At 46.3% G+C, this 19,545-nt stretch overlaps 1 protein-coding gene across 6 annotated transcripts in view; it reads right to left on the bottom strand.

Moving 5' to 3' along the window:
* The window catches only part of TCF20 (transcription factor 20), a 132,576-nt gene that overhangs the window by 85,841 nt on the left and 27,190 nt on the right, over positions 1-19,545 (bottom strand). Inside the window, exon 1 of one of the 6 annotated variants that reach the window (XM_074826814.1) lies at positions 17,114-17,229. The exons of the other annotated variants lie outside the window; for them this stretch is intronic. The gene's annotated coding sequence lies outside the window, so the exon portion shown is untranslated. Of the gene's footprint in view, positions 1-17,113; positions 17,230-19,545 lie in introns of those variants that run through there. 6 annotated transcript variants of the gene reach the window in all.

Consider the following 19,545-nt stretch of genomic DNA (forward strand, 5'->3'; position numbering starts at 1 on the left):
GGCTGCTCTGCGGGGCGGATCGGGGGCCTGAGGACGCTGGTCCTCTCCACAGCCCACCTCTCACCTCCCTGCTGCCAGCCCGGGCAGTGGATGGGGTGCCTGCCGGCGGGCAGGGGGCTGGCAGCTGGGGAGAGGCGGCAGGCAGCCAGGAAGGGCCATCGAGAGCCATTGGGGCAGAGGTGAGACTGCTCAGATGCCAGCTCGTGCTCCACCGCGGGAAGCATTTGCTCCCCTCCTTCCTCTGCTGAGCACCAGCAGCCTGCCAGCAGGCTCTGCCAAGGCCAGTGAGGGGCAAAGGCAGGGGAGAGGCAGGGTCCCACCGGCATGACCTGCAGCCAGCGGGATCCGGGGGCTCCCCTTGCTTCCGCTCTCTGGAACGCTGCCCCCTTTCCCATAGCGGCACTTTCCAGTTGCATTACCGATGTTCCTGCCTTGTCCACAGCCACGTCCCAGCTGTGTCTGGTGTGGCACGCACAGCCCTGATGGCCACGCAGCTCCTCGGAACCACCCCATCACCTTGCCACTGCTCTGATCCCACACGGCCTGCTGTAAAATCAGAATGTTATCCAAGGGCTTGTTTACCCTGGGAAGGGAGCAACAAGCTGGGCTCCGAGCAGACAGCACGCCAGGCACTGCACACCAGCTCACGCTGTAGCCACTCTTACTTGACACCACTAGAGCTAGCAGCTCAGCTCTTAATTGCGTATGAAAAATGCCCACACAAAATAGTCCAGAAGAGCTAGGGAACTCACACCCCAGCTTACTGCACGCCAACTTCCCTGCATAAACAAGCCTAAGTGCACAATGGTTTTACACTGCAAGAAAGGTTTTCCCCTGGAGAGGCAGGCCCCAAATGTGGGCTATTTAGTTTTACACCCTGGACAGAAGTTCTGCAGCCCAGGGGTTGGGCACAGACTACAAGTTCACGTTGCACAGGCTGGAGCCACCTGACTTCACATATCACTGCTGGATAACATGGAGGTATGGGCTAATGTGTGACTGTCTGAAAGGCCAGCTTGTCTCTCAGCAAGGGAAAGGTTCTCCACCTTTTCTGCAAAGAGTCAATCTTCCACCTGGGGGAGGGCAGGCTAGGCACTGAACTACTAACCCATATAACACCACCTTAAGTCTCGTCTATTTGCTGACAAAACTTTAAATATAAGAATTCACAGCTCTGATAAGGGTGACAAATTTACTTCAGTAGGTCAGCAACTTCGACCCAGACAAAACTTATTCCATTTTTTTCCTCCAACCAGCCAGCAGCTCCACACAGGCAGCTTTGCTTCTATCCAGGCTGGGAGTGATGAGAGTGATTACAAGCAGGTAGCTCCCAGGCTTTTCCTTTCACTTGCCTTCTATTGACAATGGCTACCCACCAAAATCAGTCCAAGAGATGCAAACGCAGAAGTAAGCAACTGAGTTATCATGACTAACAACTTACCATTTGCCAGCTGAGTCACAGTAACACTGAACCAACCAACCTCCTGATGGATTAAGCAAACATTTTACTACCTATTGCAACGAAGAAGGATCACAGAATCAAACTACTATAGCCCAGATGACAATTTATAATCTCATCGTGGTAAATCAACTTGCTGGCAATTGTCTGTTCATACATTTTGCTCTGCCAATATCAGATTGAGTCAAACCTTTCGGTTCCCCCAAATGCCACAAGCCAAATGCATTTCTGCAATACAATTGCAATGATGTTTGTGGTGAAGATGCAAAAAAACTACTACATTTTTATCCTTTTAAGCTCCTTATTGAGACAATTATTCTAACAAAAAGTGCCCCATTGAAGCTGTTCATCTCCAGAAGCAGATTCAACAAAAACATATGTAAATGTATCTTTAAATAAGCACAAAAATCATCCTGCCTTCTCCCCCATTCTTCCTTGGTATTGGACACTGAACCAAGAATCCCAAAAGTCTGGGTTCAGTTCCCAATTTTGATGCAGACCTTCTGCACCATCTCAAACCACACAACACAGTTCTTTATGAGGCTATAAAATGGGGACGGCTACTAGTTTTGACATAGAGCAAGGTAGAATACACATGTATCAATGCTTGTAAAAAGCTCTGTACAAAAGACAAGGGTTGTATAAATAACTAAATATAAATATACACAACAGATTTACCACTGCCCCAGAACTCTGACTTCGTAAGGTAGCATATAAAGAAGGGTATTTTCCTGATGCTTACCCATTTCATGCAAACAAGTACCTGCAAGAGAACAGACAGCACTCCATCTGCAGATGCATTTTATCTGCTTTCAGTGCTAGTTCAGAGCCAGCACATGCTGGGAGTAAACAAAATCCATTACAAGACAACAATTTGTGACAAATGAGAGCAACACATGGACTGAGGACCATTGAACAGGTCCCCCATACACATCAACATCACAGAAACTACCATCATCTTCCGAACTCTTGCAGAGGTCAGGAATTGGGCAAGACACAGAAATTTACCTTCCACTGCTAGCGACACTCTGCTCCGTGTCAACACACGTCCTCCACACTGGCAGAGGAAGTTTTTACTGGCATTGTCTAAACTGTATCATTACAGTGCAAGGACTGTCAACCCTGTCTCTTTCATCAGCACAGAGTCCTCCTTATCAGAGAAGAGAAGCACAAAAGGGAGAGAGAATTACGTACACACGAGCAGTGTTTCTCTGATGCTCAGCATAAAAATCTAATCAAAATTGTACCAGAATGGTGATGTGAAAAGCACCCTGCCAAGTCAGTAATAAATATAAAATTCATATCTTGCATTTCCACAATATATCACCTCTCATCCCGCAGTACTTTACGCATTGTTGGGACTCAGATGAATCCCCAAATCAGAACAGATTTGTACTGGAATCTAACATTTTTGTTGGCTTCACATTCATTCAAATTACACCCTTAAGCGAGAGTAGGATAACAGGCACTTAAAATGGCCCCTTGAATGCGGCAGCAGCCATTTTAAACGGGGCCCAACTCCTTCCAGCCACCGGAAGTTTGTCCCCCACGCACCCTCTGTCCCTCTCATTCCCTGAGCCCCACACTCAGTCCTGTTCCCCTTCCCGTCCACCCTGCACCAGAGGGAAGACAAAGTGGTATTTTTAGGGCGCATAAACAGCCGGTTCATCTCAGTAGGCCCCACTGATGATATCCTAACTTCAAACACAAACCATCTAATTCTGGAGATTGCAGCCACTGAGACCTGAGCAAGCCTCACTGCAAAAGACCCCTATCTTCTCACCTTTCACCCTTCCCCCGCAATACCACTGCACAGATATAATACACAGCATCTGCAGAGACCAAGAACTACCCGTTGTAAACCTCCTGAATTGGGAGAAAAGTAGAGGTGACAAGGAGTGAAAAGTCATAGTCCACCTCCCTGTGGCTCATTATCCTAATACCCATCACTGAATTCTTCCTGACAGATGCATTTGCCAACAACTCGGATGGGAACATTCAGCAGTGACATTCTTTCTCATCCTATTAATATGCCTATATCACAAAACTGTGTCCATTTTTGGCCCAAAGATTTCACCTTCTGAAAGACAAATGCATAAAAGATAGGTGTTAGAAAACCCTGAGGAATGCTGCAAGTGTTAATGGCAGTAGGTACCTTAAGACAGAAGTGCTTATTGTAGTCCTTCACGCATCATACCCTACCTGATCGCTACAGGTCTAAATAAGGAAAGCATCTTCTAAAAGCTCAGCTAACGCTAAGGCGTCTAAACAAAGACCTGGTTTTCAGGACTGCTCAGGAGCCATAAGCAGTAGGTGTTCAGTTCTTCTCAATTCTGATGTTGCCTCTAATGAGCCACAGAAGAGCTCAAACTCCTCTGCCTTGTCACTAGTGGTAGCACAGCTAACTAGGAATGGCAGCAGTGAAATGCATTGCAAGGTTTCCCTTTTGTCAGTAAGGTTTTGGAGATCTTCATATTTTTCATATTTGCATCTATTCACTTCTTGGTGGTGCTGCTTACAAACCAAGTATCTGGGAAAGAAAAAATCCTGGAAGCCACACCAATATGAATGATTTAAAGTAGTCCATCCAAAGAAGGAAAAAGGAGCTACTAATACTTGGAGATGCTTCCAGAAGGAGGTACATGATAAAGATAGGAGTCTTCTGTAGTTCCAAGTACATTTATTTGCATCTACACTAATGAAATCAGGACACTTATTTCACCTCTGGCAGCAGAAACACAGCTGCAGCACACCCAAGAATCAACTCCTGGTATGAAAAAAAAAAAAAAACAAACAAACCACCCCACAATGTCATTTAGCTTTACAATGAGACGATAAACTATGCATCATTTGTCTTCCTTTTCCTAGTATAGATAAGGCCCTAGAACAGCATCACCCAAACTGTGGTCCACAGGTCACTGCTGGCCTGTGAAGCATAATAGGTGGTCCGTGCAGCACGCTATCTGCAAACAACACTCAGCAAGCCACAGCACCCAATGAAACTCCCCATCCATTGCCCTGTGTCATTTTTCCCATTATAAACACTGAATGTTTTTATGCCTATATGACAGATAAGCATTTACATCTAAATGTAAAACATCATCCAGAGTGCATCTATTTTGACCAAAGGGAAGAGACAGCATGAGACCCTTCCCGAGAGAGCCAGCCATCGCATCTGAAACATCAGCATTTTTTACTCACAGTCGTTGCAATGATGCAGCCGTAGGAGATGCAGGATGCATCGGTGGGCAGCCTCCTGGAGAGGACTGTTGTAACAGAGCTACTTCTACGTATAGGTGGGCACTGCTGCAAGCAAATAGGTGTGCTTGCACTATTATCAGCAGCCTCTAGAGCTGACAAACCTCAAATTGTTTTGGTTGCAACCATATCCAAAAGCCGGTATTTAGTTCTGGGCTAAACCTACTCAAAAAACTCATGACAAAATAGAAGGTTGCAGAAGAGTAACAAGCACATTACCAAAATCCAGAAATCAATTTATAAACACAAGGACTAAATATGAGAGCTTGCTAAGCAATGGCCAACGAGCTGGGAATTGAACTGCCTACAAACCTCTGACAGGTACAAATAAAAAAGGGGATTGTTCAACACTACCTGGACTATGTTCAGGTCCAGCGGAAACCAAGAAAGGAAAAACATAGGCCTGTTGCTGCGTGGAGAAAAGAGGACAAATCACCCTAACAGGGAGGCATATGGTCTCATCTTCTCAGGAAAACACTGGAAATGCAATCACTCGGAACAGCTAAAACTAAATTGAACGCAAACACCAGAAAACGCGCAGAAGGAAGTATCACATCTACTGTGTTTTGATCATGTGTAGAGCTAGGTAATCAGATCAGTGGAGTGGGATTTTTTGTCGTTGCTGGCTAAAGGATATTCAATTCCACAGCTGAACAGCAACTTACTCTCCATTTCCACCTTGCCAATGTCTACCCAGGCTCCAGTGTGGGATGGTCCCTGTCACACAGGAGTGTGACACACCTGTACCTACAGTACAGTACAGTGCAAGAGGCTTTAGGCAGAACCTCCACTCTTGACTCTATGAGGATAATCAAATAACCGTGCTGAATCAGGCTGGTTGTTTGTTTTGCTTAAAATGTATTTACTTCAACAAGTAATTAATATTTTGAGTAGAGAAGGCCTTTGTTAAAGATTCACCATGTTCACCCCTTCAATTAAGGTTTTAAATATTCACATAGATTCATTTACACCTCCCACTTGTCCTTCAGCAATGCCAGAAAAGACCAGAGTTTACATTCCTGGCATCTCAAAGATAAAAGAGAAAGGGAAAATAAAACCAAATCCTCCAGAAAACAACAAAACGAAACAAAAAAAATACACCAACCAAATTTAAAAAAAAAAAAAAAAAAAGGACCAAAACCAAACCTACCAGGTCTTCTCCATCTCCAGAAAGAAGAAAAGGTATCCGAGCCAAGCTGTTTAGAAACCCCTCCCCTCTCATGTGCAATGCTGCAGCTGTAAGATGAATTTGAGGAGCAACTCGGGCAACTGGGGCATCACCAGGCACCAGAGCAGAAGACCTGAGCCCCCCAACCCGGACATGGGGCTGAAAGGCCTTACCCCGCGGCTCCACACCCCAACGTGGGCAACATGGAGAAGGCAGGGTGGGGGGATCCAGCCTCCCTCAGTACCTGCAAGAGGGCCCAGACATTTCTGCTGCGTGCTTGGTGAACTCAGTGTACCCTGGTATTGGACAGGTACCCCAGCGTGGCTGGGATATTTGCATATGTTAATTGCAACGTCAAGGTGTTTGCACCCACCACGCTCACTTCTTCAGGGGGGAAACGGTGGCGGGATGCAACTCTACCTGTGCCGTGCTGGTGACGTCACAGGCAGCTATTTCCAGCCCAGTTGCCATGGAAACCACCAGGCCTCAGCACCAGTTAGCGGTTCAATATATAATTTACTTATTCTTTTTCACCTAAGTGATTAGGACTCAAAATACAGAAGCATCTCACAGACCCTGAAATCCTCTGATCGTTTCACAGGAATTTCTTGAAGGCAAAAGCCAGCCTGAAATACTAAGGTGTGCGCTCTCCAGGGGAAAAAAACCCGAGCAAACAAAAGCCTAAAACAAGAAAAAAAACCCACCAATCCTCTCCCCTGCTGTCCTCTGCCCTCCCAAGTTTCAAGGGAGACAAACACTGCAGCTCCTGGAAGATTTCACAGGGCTGTCACCGTCTGAAGGAGACGCGCTGACGGCAAAGGAGGAGATAAAAGCCCAACACAGCAGCTGCTGCGTCCGTCGGTGCCTTTCGTCCATCCTGCCTAGGATGTCGCATCCCACTGTGTCCTGCAGGCAGACGCTGCCCAACGCTGCTGGCAGCACAAGGCACCTGCCTTGTTCTGTGCCACTGGTGATGGGCGGCAGCAGCACCCCCAGAAAGTCTCTTCTGGCTCCTACAGACAACCAGGATTAAGGAACAAGCCTCTCCTCCTTATTAATTTTAGCAGAAGCAGTTATGAGTGCTGCTAGTCAATGCAACACCAACCAGAGCCCTGGGGAAGACAGCTGCTCTATCTCCACCCCCTCTCACAACCCAGGATTGCAGTGGTTGCCTATATTTTCCACAACTTTCTTAACTAGTGCTGCGGTCAGAGGTGAGGTGATTTCTCTGCTTTTCCACTGCCTAATTAGTCACTGCAGAAGCTGTGTGAGACCCAAAGGTTACACACTTCAACATACTGATCCAGGGAGAGAAAATACAAATATTTTTGCCAGGAGAATTTCCAAGTGATTCACCCATCTTCAGGTAGTTTTAAAGTACAGGTCTTAACATTTTTTATTGTGCTTCATTATGTTTTAAACTGGTATCTTTCAAAATGGGAAGTCTTAAACATTAATTTTGAAAACCAGTTGCTTTGTGGCTGAACGGTCTGGCAGAACAATAGGAACAGGAGCACTCCCAGCCCCCCTGTTTCAACCCAGCATGGGCCACCCCCCTCTTATTTCCCAAAACAAGTCATTGCAAACCACCCTCACTGCACCCTGTCTCCTTGCCTCTCCTTCCTCACATGCAGAACTGGCAGTAGGGAAAAGAGGACAACCACCACTGAGACCCAAACAAACAAAGCCAGAGGCATTATCAGACACAGATTTAAATCAGGCACATTATTCCCTGAAGAGTAAAAGAAGAAAAAAAACCCACAGACAATAATCCTTCTGTAGCTACTTTTAGTTGGTGTTCTTAAATGCTTTACATGTTAGGAAGTTCTCATCCACAACACAGGACAACAATCTGAAAGCCACCAGGACAAATTGGCAGGGGACCATGCCAAGCCGTTAACACTTTCAAGAGTTCGAGGGGCTATTTTCTAGGGATCAGACACCAGTATGACCTCAAGAGGAAATTTTAGAGGTCTTCCTATTCCAAATTATTTAACATAATTCAGAGTGGTCAGGTGCTTAAAAAAAAAAGTAAGCATCATTTTGCCCCAAGTTTAGAAACAGGGTAATGCCTCAAAAGTAAAAATCAAACAAATGTAATCTATAAAGCTAATTGACCTGAACAAACCTTTTACCTTATTCCCTCCCTTTTCTTTCTTCCAACTCCTTGACTCAACCCACCTTTCTCCAAACCATTGTTTTCATTTGTGCTCCACTTCTTTGCTTCTTTGATCTGCAGCATCTCCTTTCATGTCACTCTTTGCATAACCCTTTACATTCCCCGCAGCTTCCCTCCCATACCCCTTGGTCAGAACTTCCTCTTCCTTTTTTTCTGCCACTGTCACTGGTCCCTTTCTGTACCTTCATGCTCTCACCCTAATTCTAATGGGTCACAGGGTGCTTCCCTCCTTCTCTAATATTAGGATTTGGTGCACACTCTACTAATATCAAATATATTAAACTGCCACAAAACCTGTGAGAGTTTACCAAAAGCTACCCTGATTTCAAAACTAACAGAAATAAAAGATAAATTTATAAGTGACTAAGCAAAGACCACATGGGAAGTCAGTAGTATCGGCCAGAATAAAATGCAGAATCAGATCTGTACTTGGTCACTTCATCGTCAGAACCGGATTGCACCACTGAAAAATCGAAACAGATTTATGCCAAGTCTAAACCAGAAACAGGCACTGAAAAAAATACTGTCATTTGGCTGTACATTGAGAAGTATGATTTAAAAGATGATTAAATGTTTCTATTTTAGAAAAAAAAAAAAAAACAACAAAAAACAAACAACAAAGAGTGTCTTTAAAACCCCTTTGCTACAGCAGCTCGTTTCACACAGGGATAGAGGCAAGAAAAACATGTTACAGTAACTCTAGCTATGGGAAAATGACTGATACTTTGGATCCAGCTGACAGCTGACTTCGAGTCATCACTAGGGCTAACATCTTCCTTCTCCATGCAGCCTACGGTGGTCTGGCATGTCTCAAAGCTTAAAAGAAAAAAAAAAAAAAAAAGCTGCTGATTTCATAGGGAAGTAGCCTAAGAGGCTGTTTGGAGGATGAAGTCAACTACATATGGTTCTATTTATTTGTTTGTTTTGGGGTGGGGAGAGGGAGTCAGTGGCAAATTCTCAGCCCTAACAACCAGCTCACAAGAAAAGCTTATGAAGTCAAGAGTTCCTCAAGGAAAAGAAACACTCTTAAAGTTTGTATTTATTACATAAATGCCAACATATTTGCAAGATTCCAAACTCAGGCAGCATTCAGCTTGAATGATTAAAGACCGTTCCTCCTTGAGGCCACCATTTGAATCCAGCCCAGATAAATTGTAATCCAAAACTGTTTTTGCATAGCAGGTCAATATAGTTTACACACACACACACACACACACACCCCCCGCTCTGTGTATGGAGGTGATACAAAACAGGTACACTAGGCAGGTCATGTCCTAATGCACACTTAGACCTCTACACCACAAACCAAACACAGCTGCATTTGAATGCATGACCAAAGTTTTCTGCATTTTCTTTTAGCAAGGGAAAAAAAAAAAATCCCCCTAGGAAACACTGTACAAAAATATCCCTTCTCTGTGCTTTATGAATGAGAATTCACATAGAAAAAGGCAGGAAATGAGGTAAGGTTGCTTTTCCCCTCATTCTCTATATTGTGACCGCAACGCACACATACATTTCTAAGTTTAAGAATATAACCGCATACTCATATATAGCTGCATCTCATCCAAGCACTGGCCACTTGGGAAAACTTTGAAATTCAAGAATTCTGCTACTCTGATCCTACAACCATTACCAGTTGGGAGCTAACATACATTTCTTTTTTTGTTCATCCTGACGCTTTGAATTATAATTTGCTCATTAGCCTAATAAATACCTCATCGTTGTGTGGCCCATAACAGCAGAAACAGCAGTTATTATAACAGTTCCCCACTGCAGCAGAGGAAGCTTGTCTGACCTCAGCATCCCTCAGCACCTTAAGCAAACACAGATTCAGTATAGCCATGATCCTTGTGGAGCTTTCCTGCTAACCCAGACATAGTAAAGCAAGAGGTGTGACTCTCCTCCCTCTGGAGTGCACGCAGGCTCTTCTCCAGTCAAAGGAGAAATATCCCACCCCCAGAGGTTTTCTCCATCTGCTCCCAGTAAAAAAAAAAAAAAAAAAAAAAAAAAATCTATGGCACAGGGGCAACACGTACTGTAAAAAAGGTTCACTAGCTCAAGTGCTTTGGTTGTGCTGAGCATTTCAGTTGTGACCAACATAATTTCCTGTCATTCCACTTTTCCCAGGTTGCTTCTACATCTGTCCTCAATCTATGTGAAACTCCTGTTTATACTTGATCCAGAGCCTGGCAAAAATTCCCTCTTAGAATGGAAGGGTAAGAAAACCAAGAGGTATTAACAGTTAACAGATTTTTATTTTTTTAAAAAAAGCTTCTCAATGCATATAAAAATGACCCCAAAATAATGAGTCTGGTTTTGTTTGGGTTTTTTTTTTTTTTTTAAACTGAGATTGTGATTCTGATTCTGTTGAAACCTCCCCTGGCCCATGCCCAAAACATATGCGTGATGAGAAGAGCGATGACTCTCCCAAATGTACTGAACAGGGCAATTTTGGGACCTCCTCCAAGATCTCTCTCCATCTGTCCATCTCCTGCCCAGCAATTCATCGTGTCCCCCGAATCTCTAACTCCACTGCGTTCTCCAGCCCCGGCAACAGTTCCTATCTCTGTCCCATGTTAATCTGGTCACATCCCACACCAGAGCAACACCTTCGCTCCTCCTGGAGCTGTCTTCTTTCACAGATTGACACCAGTGAAATTCTATGGTCTTCCATTCCTAAAACCAGGTGGTCACCAGGGCACAAAGGGGCAGAACCCACTGCTTGCAAAAGGAAGAGGGGAAATTCTATGGCACAGATATTTGTCTTCTGCTGCAAAAACACGCATCAATCCCAAAAGCAGAGGCATCAAGTTATGCCTCCTTCCTACACTGGCTCACACTAGCTCCAGCAGCTGATGTGTCCCATTTCTCTTTGGGATTACTTTTCAAGCAAGGCTGAACAGTCTAGCATCATTATCAGACCTCATGCAGCCCTGCTGAAGCCCCATCATTTGCCTGCACAAATTATGGAAAGAATTAGCACTGATCTTAGACCCTGGACTACCAATTGTCCCTGCACACAAAAGGTTTAAGTACTGATGTTGCGCGTGCCCAGAGGAGATGGCAGAAAGACCCTTCTGCCTGCAGCAGGTGAGAGACGGACCTGCAATTTTCCTGGGAATTGGGCTTTTTCCCTTAGCCTTCTGATTTACAGCACAATCAATAGGTTTCTGCCCACTGCTGCCACCCCCTTTAGTTTCAGAATTGATGGGCGGCAGCGCTCCGGCGCTATTGTGTTACAGACAAACTGTGAAATGCCACCAAGGCGAGTGCTCGCCTGAGTCACGCATGGTCAGCACAACACACCCGGGCCAGGCAGCATGCTGGAAAGCTTTGCACAGGCCTGGCTGTGCCAAGGCAGCCCGCTCCATCCCTTCAGCAGCCCTTGCCAGTGCCATTTCTTGCCCCACAGAGGTTCTGCCAGCAGAAATTATTATTATAGGTCTCTCTCCTTCTTGCACATGTGTATACACACACACGTTGCAGCTGATCACTTCTCAGCCTGCGATACCCTCATCACACCCTCATGAAGCTGGGAAATACCATTAAATGGGGATAACAGAAGAGGGCAAAGGGTAGAGGCAGACGAGTTAGCTAAATAAGCTGAAAACAAGTTGTTGGATAACATCAAGACAATCCAAGTCCTTACTTCTGCTCAGAGGGGCAAACAAGTCCGTCCTGCCTCTTCCCTCCCTCCCTCAGCACATTTCCCCAACTAGATCTGGCTAAAAACGTGTATTTTTACTAGGTTAGTTTACCACAGCACACCTGCAGCAGTAACAAGGAACATGGGAGGCAACTGCGTCCATTCCATTTGGCAATCGTGCTGATCTGTATCTACTTCAACCCACCACAAAGCCATGCCCTTATAAACAACCTGAAACTCACAACCAAAACCCCCATACTGCCTTATCTCTAAGCCATAGATTTCAACGCCAAATCATGAACAGTACAGATTAAGTGTAAGCCTGCTTCCGTTCAGGTTCTTCCATCTGCTCCCCTTCTCCCAGCTCAATTGGAAGGGGTTCAAGCCTAATTCCTGCCTTCTTCATCAGACACCCGCTGACAGAGCTTACAAAGGGAAGCCCTCCGGTGCATCCTCTTCTGGAGATGCAGAGAAGTTAAACAACGTCAGCAGAGGCAGACTTGGGGCTGAAGCACGGTGTGTTGAGTCCTCATCCAGCACCTTCCCTCCAGTGTTATGGCATACCTTCTTTCCCTAAGCTGCAGGTGGTGTAAATGTTACTGCATCTATGGCATTGCTAGTACCACTTAATACAAACCTGCAGCTTGACAAACTATTTCTTAGTGCATCACATCAACAAGTACCTGGATCGTAACTTGACACCCAGTCCTGACCTTTCACCCTCCGACAGGCAGGCATTTTCCAGGAAAAACTTATCGCACATCAGATAAATCAAACAGATTTAAGAATACCTTAATTACACTGCAGTAGATCACACGTCTTTTCAAAGCTTTAAGAAAACAAAACACAAAACAAAACAAGACTCTCCGCCTCCTCACGGAAGGGCCTGAAGGCACAGCTGGATCCTGGCTGCTGGTGACAAAGCTGGTTTCCAAAGCCACTGGTGCTCACTCCTTTCCCTCTTGCTGTCTCCCCCTGCATGACTGGGAAGCAGGATCTGCTTCGGTAAGGACAACCTTCAACAAGACGCTCTGCCCACCACCTCGGATGCAAATCCTTGCTCTAGCTCTGAGGAGGGCCTTTAAGCTGGCAGGCTAGGGGATATTCTGGGCAGCCGGACAACACCGCATTCCTTTCCCTGTGAAACTTGTATGAAATGCTGTGTCTTAGACAGACACTTATTACTGTATAAACTAACGCTTTCCAAAAGGGAAAAAAAACATTTAATCAATATTCCCAACTGACTCAATTGCTCATATCTACAACGGAAGGAGAAGAGAAACGCTAAGAGGGACAAGAGAGGGAAAAGAGAGTGTTTTCAGATGAAATGAGATGTGAGAGAGAACCAACAAAACAGAGATAATCAGCAAGTCTCTTCCAGAGTCACACAGCTGTACAGGAGCTTTTTGTACCCGAGGACAGATTTTATAGCAAGACAGACAAGAAGCTGCTTTCTCTCTAAAGGAGTGCAAGGTAGGGGGTGAAGAGAAGGGAAAGTAAAGCAAAAGGGAAGCTCAAGCTGCTGAGGCAGCTGTAATGGTGTGACGGGGACCAGTGGACGATAAGCTATGAAATGTTGGCTGGATGTATGGATAAGCATGAACAGAGAGAGGGGTCCCTCATTTTGATCTCCAATGCCTGCAGTTCTGGCAGGAGGCTTCCTGGATATTTAGATATGGAGGACAAGTGAAGTTTCTTCTATGCAGGCACCACCCAAGGGGAGGCCTTGCCAAATCACAGCCTCTGCAGCCACAGGACAGAAGCACATAGAGTCGCTTTGACAGTCCAGAAAAAAACTGGCCAGTATCTTAATTCAATTAGACTTTTCTAAGGATAATGAAAGCATCCACAGTGGTATGAGATAGGAAATCAGTTATAAACTAGTACAGACCCTCACATTTCAAAGTATATGAAAGCCATCTGACAGAGACATAACGAAGCAGCTTCTCTCTCAGTTGTTGCTCCAACTTCACCTTCCAATCAACACTTGGTCTCAGCTCCAGCATCACAGCCAGTGTCCAAGACAGTGTATCAGACCAAATGGGTCAGCAGTCCAAGCAGCGTGGCAGTGTGCCTCTGGCAACTGACACTACCAAGGGCTTGAAGCAAAGACCATGCTTCTTCAGTTGCACTGAGATACCCAAGGACCCACCCCATCAGAGGTGAGTTCTAGGTGATGAACTACCTGGTTAAAACAGGTACTTTTGCCACTGGCAAGAACCCCAAGTAGTTCCTCTGAACAAGAGACTTCATCACTAATCTGCCATTTTTACTCTTGCCATAAAGGAGAGGTTTGGATTAGGCCTGGAGGCAGAAGAGGTAAGTGACTCTGCTAACTGCTCATCTCTTTTTGACAGCTAATGAAAATCATGCATCTCTGTCAGCTCTTTTGTATTGGTTCTCTGCCTGCAATTAGTCAACATCAGTGGACCACAGAAGCAAAAGAGACTGCTCTTGAAGGGGACTGTGCTAGGTTTGTGTGGCAGGTTTTTGTTAGCAGGGGAGGGGGCTACAGCAGTGGCCCCCTGTGAGAAGCTTCTTGAAGGTTCCCTGGCTCCAAGTCAGACCTGCCTCTGGCCAGGGCCAAGCCAATTAGCAATGGTGGCTGTGCCTCTGTGATAACGTATTTAAGAAGGGAAACCTGGGAGGGGGAGGGGGGACTTGTGAGGAGGAGTTGCAAGAAGGACACCTGTGTAAACACCAAGGTCAGTGGAAGAAGGAGGCGGGAGGGGGGTGGGTGCGTGTGTGCCAGTGCACCCCCCCTGTATCCCATGCTGAGATGGCAGGGCCACCCCCCCTGCCACCCATGGAGGGTCACCAGAAGAGCAGAGATTCGCCTGTGGAGGACCCCACAGCAGAGCAGGCAGCTGCACCCAAAGGAGGCCGAGACTCTGTGGGAAGAAGCAGCCCCACCGTTGTAGTTCGGCGCTGGGAGGGCTGCAACATGCAGGGGTGACCCATACCAGAGCATCTTGGGAAGAGCTGCATCCTGTGGGAAGGACTCACACCAAGAAAGTTTGTGGAGGACTGTCTCCCATGAGAGGCACACCATGCCGGAGCAGGGGAAGAATGTACAGAGTTCCCCACTCTCCCCATCCCAAGAAGGAAGAAGCAGCAGAATGACAATAACCCCCATTCCCTGTCCCCTGTGCAGCAGGGGGGGAGGAGCCACAGAAATCAGAAACAAAACTGAGCCGGGGAAGGAGGAGGGGTGGGGGGAGGTGTTTTTAAGATGTGGTAATGCTTCTCACTGTCCCACTCTGTCTGTTAAGTGTTGTCCTTGTCAGTGTTTGAATTCAAGTGATGGGTTTTTTTTCTTCCCCTAACAACTCTGTCTTTTGCCCTTAACCATAATGGGTGAGTCATCCCTCACTGTCCTTATCTCAACTCCCCTGCACATTTGCTTTATTTTCTCCTTCCCATTCTTGAGGGGGAAGGGGTGAGTGAACAGCATCCTGGTGCTCAGTTGCCCTCTGGGCTCAAACCATGACAGAGACCAAGTCACTGTCATCAGGCACAGAATCCTAGACAGCAAAGGCATAGCTTGTATTACAGGTTTTGATAAGCTGTTCAATGCCTGTCTTCAGACCCCAGGCAGGCTGGAGAAGAGCTATGGGGTACAGTATGTTCTGGCATCCTGGTTTGGAATTCCACCTCAAAGCAACTCATTTATTCTCCTTCTCAGGCCAGGTCAGAAAGGAGAACTAGCAGCACCTCACCATGGATAGAGCAGCAACACGCAAACCATGATACCCCAGTCCTCCCAGCAAGATGCCAGTATAAGAGGCTTGGAAGAACCATTGACAGTAGACATGATTCATACAGCAAGTATCTCACTAAATTTCATCCATCATTCATGTTTATCTTACGTAACCAAAATAATAACAAAAAATCCAGTTCTGTGGGATATGACATGGAAGTTTGGGCTACCCCATTGCATCAACCTGCAACCTAGGTCTCAGATGCAGAAGAGTCCTATGAGAAACAGGAATAACCTGCAAATACCAAGAGAGTAGATGCCCCTTCCCAACAAAGCTTACAAATCAGTCCCTTCGAGCAGAAACATGGCTTTACAACAAAAACTCAGGGAAGGGGACTAAAAAGGAAGATTGAAATGCAAGGCTACATACAAGATAAAGCTCTTCTAGGGAAACAAAGCAAACAGCAAAAAGACATTTCTTCTGTGCAAAACCCAGCATGGCCCATCTTCACCTGAACTGCCCACCCACGGGGTCTAATCAACAAAAGCACACGTTCCACTGGCAAGGGACAGGCCAGACGGGTAAAAGGCAGACAAAACAGAGGGCCTCTGCGAGGTCTCTGTGACCTCCACTCTCCCAAGGCACAAGCTGAAAGTCATCACACCAAAAAGCTAATGGAAAAAAGGGAGAAGGTTAGGGTGGGGGAAGAGATCAGACTCTGTATTTGAGATTCTGAGAGCTGAAAGAGAATAAAAAGCTAGTTGAAGCCTAGCAAACCACTCTGCTAAAAACCCTATGTGCAGACACAGAACAATGCTGATTTTACACTAGAAACCAGAAAATGAGGTGGAGAGAAAATGCAGGACAGCGCTGTGTTTCTACATTAGGATTTTTAAGTACACTGCAGGATTTCTGTCTCAGAGTACTCATTGAGTTACATCAGACTGTAATGGCCTGTTGATTTTGAGAGATTATGGCAGTGCTGCTGATGCAGGGGGAGAGGAGATGGAGGGAAAGAGAATACATGATGTATCAGCCAGCATGCACACACATTTCATATGATTACCTACACTCTTGTGTGAGAGAGACACAGCAGATTCACAGTGGGACCAGGACCAGGAGGGGACTCTGCACAGGACCCTGTTAGTAATCTCGGCTGGCACTGCAGGCAGTTTTGGTCCATCCCTGATCCCCATTTCATTCCCCCGGGGCAGCAGATGCCAAAAGCAACATTTCTGCAGGGGACTCCCATCCAGGGCTAACAGGACCAGAGCCACATGGCATGGCACGGCAAGTGTAATGGAGGAGGTGAATCCCGTGTGTTCAAGGCGCATGGCGTGTTCCTGAGATGGATTCTGTCTCACTCTGCCAAGCTGACAACTTTGCCTGCCTGCCTTTCTCTCTCTCTCTCTCCTATATTTCACAGAGAGATGGTATCCTTTCCTTTTCCTTTCTTTGCTCCCGGGCACAAGCAATCAAGAACAAAGGATGAAAGAAAAATGCAGTGGGGGGAGTGAGGCGGGGGAGGGACATTTGAGAGTTAGGGAGCAATCTTTAGCAGAGAGAAGAGAATTAAAAAAAAAAAAAAAAAAAGGGAAGAAAGGAGATGCAGAGGCTTGGAAAAAAACACAATATGCAAATGAGGCAGAACAAAAATCAGAGCTGGAAAAAAATAAAATAAAATCACACCAAACAAACCCACCTCTCCATAAGCTCTGTGTCTCTCAGACGGGGGGATGCCATCAGGGTGAGAGGTTCCCAAAGCCTTCTACCACCCTCCATCTCCAGCAGACACCCATTGCTCACTGCAGGCAGGCTATCTGCCCTCTGGGGCATAGCGAGGGAAGGGAAGAGGGAAGAGTAAAGCGATTCTGGAGCAGTGAAAATCCTTGTTTTCTCTCTGAGGTTAGGAGCTGTGGGGCAAACAGAACCAGCCAGGTGCTTCTAACATGATGTTTGTCAAACAATCTGATTTCAAGCTTCACTGGAGTAGTCCCTCAGCAGCTGCTTTAATCTACCGCAGCACTTCTCCCCCACAGCAGGCTTCATTCCCTGTGTCCCTCCTCCACTCTTCCACCAGGACAGAGGTCCCCCAGGAGCAGAGACCTCCACCCTGGCTGGCAGTGGGTTGCCTCGTAGACTGAATCACCTCAGGCCACACCACAAGCTAAGCAGGATCAGGCTTGAACTGGAGGTTTCCAAAGGGCATCCAGCTGCACAAGGAAAAGGAGGATTTTGCTGCTGCAGTTGACATACTGCTCTCAGGGCAAAGCCCTCACACTGCTCAGAGGTAGGTGTCAGCAAAGGTGGACTCTTCCCTCCAGGCTGTGGAGTAAATATCTCATCCATCAGCTTCTTCATTAGTGACACCATAGCTGGTGGTGCATTATGACACACTGTAGTGCAGTCACCCTTCTACTCAACATTTATTTCTTCTCCTTCCAAGGTGCGAAAAACATCACTGTATGCTCCTCATCTGGGAACAGTGAGAGGTGTAGAAATGAACTAGGAAGCTGCAGGATTCCCAACTTTTAGACCAACTCTGGGGCTGACTCACCTGAAATGCCACTTTTTAGCACCAGTAGTGCTCTCCTTTCATGTAAACAGTAGCTCCTTCGCCCCAGCTTCCTGTTCTTCCTGCCCATATTTCTACTCCAAACTTTATTAGTTGTTTGTTCAGTTTTGCCTGCAGTCATCTGAAGCCAGGGACTATAAGCTATGGGTTGGTCTTTACAAAACAAAACATTTTTTAAAAAGTTTATTCATATCAGGGAAATGGATTATTACTTTTACTTACTACGAAGGAGCATCACTTAACGTCGTAAATACTAACTTCCTAAAAGCACAAGTCACAACTGTGTTGCAAGGTCTAGTTAAAGAACAATTTCAAGAAGCTGACAAATTCCACAGCAGAGGCATCTACGTACTGGTGGGGCGCGTAAAAGCAAAAGCAAAGCCTTGTACTGCATTTCACAAAGGACTGCGGATACCAAGGTAAAGCAGACACGGGAAGCTGTGCACGTATTGAGGGCAGTAAGTTGTCTAAGGGAAAAAGAGCAAGAGAACAAAAACGCAGTGGTGAGGAGGGGAGGGAGAAGAGGACAAGTTTTAGCAGAGGTCTGTGCCAGGCAGATTGGTAACTGCAACCACAGCCTGCAAAGGTCTCTCGCACCTCCAGCAACCAGAGAGGCTGCAGGCACCAGCTGTATTTTCCAGGAGCTCCCTTGCTCCCAGGCGCGACTCCCCACCCCAGAGACCCGCCAGGAGGCAGAGCAAGAAGATGTATGATGTCTCAGTTCACATCTTAGCCAGGTCTGTGTCCCCATCAGTAAGAACCGCCACCACAACTGACACTAATTGGTTCTCTTGTTGTCATGCTGCAGAGGTGACAAGGACCACATGGGCACAGACAAGAAGCCTCCCTCTCCCTGGTCCCCTCAGGTCACGGCTAGGTGCCCTGGTAGAAATGGTGTGCGTACAGAGCTGGTATCACCACAATGTGTGTGATGCTTGCTCCGTGAATAAAGAGCATCACTATCTGGAGCTGTCGAGCCTGCGTCACTCACTGCAAGAAGCAGGGGGGGGGGGGGGTGGAAGACAACTACCAGCTTAAACCAGATTTTACTGGTAGGAGCACCACCACAATCCAGGCTCTCGGGGACTTTACAAGGGAACCTGAAACATTACCAGCTGCAGTTGCAGCCTCCATACCCTCCTTCTGCCTGGAAAAACAACAATTAGCACATGTGTGCATTAGTGCATGCATGTGTTTGCATGAGCCTGCAGTGCAAACATATACAATAAACAGAGCAAGGAAGAAAGAGATTGCTGTTTGAAGCTCAAAGAAGCTATTTGTAAAAATCAGTGTGCAAGTGAGAAGGAAACATAGGCAAGAATTACTTTCATCTTTCTGGGAGGGAGAGGGGGCAGGGAATTAAGCACACACACACTCCCAGTAATGCCCAGGAAAAATTATGCCGCTCATGATAAATGCACTTTTCTGGATCTGTGAAAAATCTGACATAATGAAAGTACCTTGAACGCAATTACCGGCACTTGTTTAGCATGGCAGGGCATTGCACTGCCACTGGGCTCGCTCCTCTCTGCTCCCAATTAGCATGCCAAGTACTCCAG

This window comes from Strix aluco, chromosome 5 (assembly GCF_031877795.1).
Source record: "Strix aluco isolate bStrAlu1 chromosome 5, bStrAlu1.hap1, whole genome shotgun sequence".
Taxonomy (NCBI): Eukaryota; Metazoa; Chordata; class Aves; order Strigiformes; family Strigidae; genus Strix; species Strix aluco.